General features: G+C 35.2%; 1 protein-coding gene across 1 annotated transcript in view; it reads right to left on the minus strand.

Moving 5' to 3' along the window:
* LOC106458381 (unconventional myosin-Ia-like) overlaps positions 1-6,000 on the minus strand; it is a 306,550-nt gene that overhangs the window by 292,449 nt on the left and 8,101 nt on the right. The window lies entirely within an intron of this gene.

A 6,000-nucleotide genomic window follows, 5' to 3' on the forward strand; every position in this document is an offset into this window, starting at 1 on the left:
TTTACAGGTAAGGCCACACTTTATTTACAAATATACAAACTGAATAGTACTTGTACTATATAGACAAAGACACTGAGCAATGATAATAATTTTCTCTCCCAGGTCGAATATCTGTATGCGAAAGCTTTAGGGTGTGGAAGTAGAGACAGCAGCACAACATAAAGACCAAGGCGAACCTGAGATATCTCACTTTGCTAAGATTTAAATTACAGTACTTTTTCTGTATTAGTTACCAGAATGCTTGTCCAATCAGGCACAAGCAGACTGAGTTTGCAACATCTCTATTCTCCCACGTGACAGCCGTACCAGCGATCCACCCAAACAAGCTTATGAGACCATCATTTGCAAAATCCATACATGTAGGCAGAAATGTAAGTGAATTAGACCTATAGTGCATATGAAGTCCGTAATTCTACGACCATGAAAGAAAGTAACCGAGAATATCTTATAACATGAAGCCACATTACATTTGCTATATCCAATGCCGCCTATGCCTTTTGCCCAACACCTTGGTTCAACATACCGACTACGATACAAAAGACATAGTAGTGGTCAAGGCGCAGTATACCATTCCTCCTTGGCAGGTTTTTAGGAGTTGTCAGAGAAGTATTGTCTCTCTACACCCGATTTCATGATTGTTCCTTTGTACTTCCTGGTTGGAGTCATATTTCCCATGTCTGATGTACCACTAAAAAGTTCGCACTCGCCGCTGGAAAAAGCAAACATGCACACGCCCACCCCCACCCGCCGGTGGGCCTAGAGAGACCGAGACAACAACACGTTTGTTTGTTTTAGAGCAAAGCTACATTGGGCTATCTGCTGTGTCCACCGCGAGAAATCGAAACCCAGATTTTAATGTTTTTAAGTCCGTAGACTTACAGCTATTACACCGGGGGACGTATATAAAAACTAAAACGTACAAATTTACAACAATACAACAATAAGCAACGGTACAAATGACTGTAAACAAATGTATGAATTTACCCAAATGATTTTGTTTTTGAAACGAATTTAATAAAAAAGGTAGACAAAAAAACTATAGATAATCCGCTAGTCAAGGATACAGGTGTGCGCGCGTGTGTGTGCGGAGAGGGAAAGATTTATCACCAGTTTTCACGAACGACAATGTTTAGGGTGTGAATCAGACTAAGAAAGTGAGTTTTGATTTCTTTCAGGTTTGTTTAAGCCATTACAAATCAGATTTATATGTAACTATTAATAACACATTTCTTTTAATATTGTATGTTTATTTAAATATTATTTCTTATCATTGCTATATTTTTAATAACTTTACTATCATTCACAAAAACCGGCAGCGAATCAGCCCAGCTAGTCTTCTTATTACCGAAGCTGGTCATGTAACCATAGGTTATGGTTAACCAAATAAAAATATATTTAGATGATATTATAGAAGGGTTTAATTTTCAACATCTACACCATAAAGAAAGCAAGAAAGATGTGTTGGTTGTAGTACTTCAAGGACAACAATAAAAATGTCACGAAGACTAATGTTCATAGTAAAAGTAAATATGGCAACAATAGCGAAGGGACGTCATCCAAGAACTAACGATTATATTGTAAAGAGAGGTCATAATAGAGTTGTTGTAATTAATGACAATGATGACTAAATGATGAAACAAGAGAAATTATGACACACTCTAAGAAGTCCACTCCACCACCCAGTAATTGTAGCCAACATCCCCACCCCATACAGCCGTAGCACCAACCAACGGTCTGATTACCCATAATTGGCATCTCGCCAGTAACTTGAACACATCACGAGTGATGCAAACTTTAAAAACAATTCTGTACTGACTATATCATCCAACCCTCGCCATCCTCATGACTAAAGCTTTTTGTCTCCTCTGGAACTGAAAGCGATAAGTACAACAATGAAGATTTGACTTTTGGAGTCCCTATCAACCCTTTTATCGCTAAGAGACTGCAGTGGTCACGTCACGCCATTTAATGAGCCTTGAACTAGCCCCATGAAAAATGTCGTTGTGGCCGCGCAGTCGCGAGGCTTAAGGCGCCGTCATCACCATTGCTTTCCTTTATCGACCTATACGGAATTTTGCTGGAAGGACACGGACTTGTGAACAATAAAATCATCTAGATCTTTCGCTCGGGTGTACACAAGCTGAAATTCTATTACGATTCTGCACTTTACAAAATTATCCAATATAATTTGCTTGTTTGTTCTTTTAATTTACTTGGCCTAAAGGTAAAAACATAGTATTCATAACAATGTGAAGGAGGGGAAGGGATAGGGTGCGCGAGAATAGAAGTGATGGCCTATCTGAGATTAGAAAACAGTAGGCTTAATGTTTCCTGTAAAATAGTTTAGACGCCGAAAAATGTATACAAAATCTTTAAGAACTTGTATCATTACTCTATTAGCTTTAGATGGAAAATTCTTTATCCTTATGTTTTCAAGTAACTGTTTTCCTATTGTACTGCGAGGCTTCAGAAAACATGCAGAATTACTATTATCAATAAATTACTTAATACCTTTTAATACTGTCTTCAACGTTTGTTTTTATTTCTCAACTAATTCTTAGCCAGGTAAAAAGTGTTCAAATTCTTTATCAATCTTCTACTTCTGCCCACTTTTCTGGATTTTACTGACTTTAGAAAATTCCACTCACCCATAAATAACTCTGGACTAGAATAAAGCAATTATTACAATATATAAAGATGATTTCATAAAATCTATCAACAATCAGAGAATGGTAATAATACAGTTGATATCGATAAGTACATTGTCGCTCAACTATCTATTGAGTTATACAAGTGTGGATAGATACACACACATACATTTATATAAACATACACACACACACATACATATATATATATATATATATAAACACTTCTATAGATAGATAGACAGATGTGGAAGAACCTGTGCAGAACGTAGACTAACTAATAAAACACACTTATTTACTAGCTTCCTTTAATCCAAATTTTCTAGAAATCTTTTTTGTTGTTGTTGTTTATCTACTACGTAGCTAATCTTCAATCGGTTTATCCATCAACATGGGATTGTTCTGCTTAATTATAAACCTTATGCCATTGTTTCTTTTTAGCCGCGGCATAGCGGCTCTGAGTTTGTTTGTTTGTTTGTTGTTGTTTTGTTTTTTTATCAAGTACAAACTTTTAGCTCATAACCCCGTCATATCTTGACCGATTTAAGATCTAATTACAGTTTGGACTCGGGAGGTCAAACCCTTTCGACTGATATATTTGAACACGCCCCCAAGGTCTCGTAGATTAATTTACTTTAATCCTGCCTAAAAGAATTTCAATTTGAGGGTAGGCTGGCTGGTAGAGGTCCAGTTGAGTAATAAAATTGAATCGGGTATACGCGCGCCCCACGCTTGTTACTGCTGGCGCACAAAAGTATTGCTAAGAAAACAGAAAAGGTCTCAGATTAATTTACTCTAACCCCGCCTAAAAGAATTTCAAATGCAGCGGCTATTGAGTATTCCCTCTTGTTTATTTATCTGTCTTATCTAGCCGTTTTTACTGGTAGTTATTATATGCACATCATAAGAGATCACGATTACATCTCTACAGCTTTCTCTATGTATTAGCTAAAGTTTGTACTAACGAACTTTTGTTGCTGATGTCTCTACCCTACAATACAGAACTGAGTTGCACATAATGGACAGAGACCAAATAGAGGCTGAAATGTTTATAAGATAGTGCAGTGTACAGTTGTTATGATATAATATTAATATTGTGTGAGCGTGTTGATCTTAGCTCGATCTATCATTATTAATTTAAAAACACTACACTAAAAATGCTTAACTATTTAAATTTAAAAGTATAAAAATTTAAGACAAAATGTTTTCTGTTTTTAGATTTTATTTTCATCATGAATCGTGCAAGGAAAGACAACGTTATAAATAATCAGTGAAGGACTGGTTTGCACTGTCATAAAAAAATAATTTATACAGACAAAATGTTTTCACTGTCAGGCACATATTCCATGCCAAGAAACCAGTAAAACTATAATCAGTAAAGAATTTAACTTAAGATATATAGATGTGACAATCTGAAAACAACATATAATCGTCATACATGTTTGACAAATATTTGCAATATTTATTGTGCGTGTGCAAACGAATTTTGTAAAAGTGTCGTCCTTAAAGCTGGGACTATAACCTCCCTAGAATTACACTGCTTGTTTTGTTATATCATAAAGTTTTCCACATATTTCATCCAGTTAGCAATCAAAGAAACAATTATCTGAAATAGATGATTCGTATAACGAATCGGCACAGGAGTGCGTTTACCCGTTGATAGTACGCCGATTTACGTTGTCTCTCTGCGTATATGTTCACAAATACTACGTTGTAATTTCAAGAGAGTTGCATTATGGTAAAACACAGCCCAGTGTTTGCTTAGAAATATAGTTGACGGTTGTCTGGCTAAAGAAAACAACAGACGTCACTTTAAGTAAACAACTCTATGATAACCTTCTCCTGTAGAGTTACTTGTGTCTAAATCAATCTAGGTTACACTTCATACACGATAAAATTTTGTCTTCTCTTTCAACATTTTTCTCGATATTATCTTTATTTTAAATACCCTAAGTATTAAAACCCAAATACCTACCATTAAATTGAATTATTGATTTTTGAAAGGTAAATGTATGTATGGATAATGAATGCAAAAACAAACGACCCCTAGCATTATTTAGTGTAACTATGGCGTTAAGAATACCTGTTAATAAGCACACAGTGACACTCATAGGTGCGTGACTTCGTGCTTATTAAAATGGTATGAATATGTTCAAGTAAAAAAAAAATGGAATAAAAAATCTGGGGATTCATTAGAGTAAACAGAAACTCGTTTTCCTGTTTTTATTAATCAATATCACTCCATTTCATTCTATAATTCATAATTCAGTATACACATTTCATACATTATATTTGCTATTTTATTTCTAGTGTCCGTCTTGAGCTTTTCCATTAATGGTAACTCGTTATTTCAGAGTGACACAAAATGAAAACCAATGAGAAAAGCTAGCATATGAATAATGACCAGGGATTTCTTTTATCCCCTTGAGTATTGGGACAGTTCAGTCTTTGAGCTCAACAGTTTTTGGTTGAATTCTAGAGTCGTTGAGTTTTTAGCTTTCAGTTCAGATCGTAATTGAGGCTTCTGTGCAAACTCTCTGGTTCTACGTCTGCAGGGTTCATTATTCTCTAGTGTTCTAAACTAACTATTTCTTTATTTTCCTTTGTTCTACTGGCAAGCAGTTGGATTATATTATTAATGTTGCCTACGTTAAAGTTAACATCCAGTATTTGCATTTTTGTGACGATAAGGCTACTAAGGATAAACACCGTCATCCCTAATTTGGACTACTGATAAAATGGAAAGCAGCCAGTGAGAATGACACTACGACCCACGCTAAAGTATTGTCTGTAACCCTTATAACGCACCCACAGCTTAAAGTTCGGTTAAAGTTTGTGGTTTCGAACGGAGTTGTCCTTAAAATTAACACAATGAATTTCCGATTTACTCTTAGTGATACAGTTATATTTTATAATAAATAAGTTTAGTTTTGATATTAGTATCATATATAATTAATAGTTGACTTGGAAAATTTCTTCCTTATTGTGTGGACATCTTTAAGGCACTTACTGGTTGGGACTAATACGGCGTGATAGAACAACAGTGAAATCTGGTTCAGTGCTGGTGATCAGCTTGATAGAACAGTCAGAAATGCTGTTCATAAGACCATAATAAAACTATTTGTTACTTTAGCAATCCTTAACCCAAACTCAGTATCCAATCATCCACACACACCAAAATACCCATTTATTTTTGACCCATTTTGATACAATTTCTCATTCATGGGTACCAACAGCTTGGTTGTGTTGCAGAGAAAACGTCCAAAATCGATCAGCAATGACATGTATATCATGCAATGAATATTTAAAAATAATTGTATTATAAAAGCTTTTCATCCCAGGGAGAGTAGTG

This window comes from Limulus polyphemus, unplaced genomic scaffold (assembly GCF_000517525.1).
Source record: "Limulus polyphemus unplaced genomic scaffold, Limulus_polyphemus-2.1.2 Scaffold22, whole genome shotgun sequence".
NCBI classification, from domain to species: domain Eukaryota; kingdom Metazoa; phylum Arthropoda; class Merostomata; order Xiphosura; family Limulidae; genus Limulus; species Limulus polyphemus.